The 236-nt window shown below is 54.7% G+C and overlaps 1 protein-coding gene across 1 annotated transcript in view; it reads right to left on the bottom strand.

Annotated features, from left to right (window-relative positions):
• EMH_0005640 (microneme protein, putative) overlaps positions 1–236 on the bottom strand; it is a gene marked incomplete at both ends in the record, with an annotated part of 4,333 nt that overhangs the window by 2,217 nt on the left and 1,880 nt on the right. The gene's annotated exons all lie outside the window — the stretch shown is intronic.

Genomic DNA, 236 nt, shown 5'->3' with positions numbered 1-236 from the left:
CTGCTGCTGCAGCTAACTGATGCTGTGAAGGGGATCTGGTAGCAGCAGCAGCAGCAGCAGCAGCAGCAGCAGCAGCAGAAGGACTAACAAAAGGGGTTATCTCTCCTAGATACTGCTGCTGCAGATACAGCTGATAGCCTATGTCTGCATGCGGCGAGTGCTGCTGCAGATGAGGGGAGAAGCGTCTATGTATAATATGGCGTGGATCTGCTGCTGCTGCTGCTGCTGCTGCTGCT

Source organism: Eimeria mitis, genomic scaffold (assembly GCF_000499745.2).
Source record: "Eimeria mitis Houghton genomic scaffold, Emh_scaff257, whole genome shotgun sequence".
NCBI lineage: Eukaryota > Apicomplexa > Conoidasida > Eucoccidiorida > Eimeriidae > Eimeria > Eimeria mitis.
The sequence above is the reverse complement of the archived record's forward strand: the minus strand, read 5'-3'. Positions and strand labels throughout refer to the sequence as shown.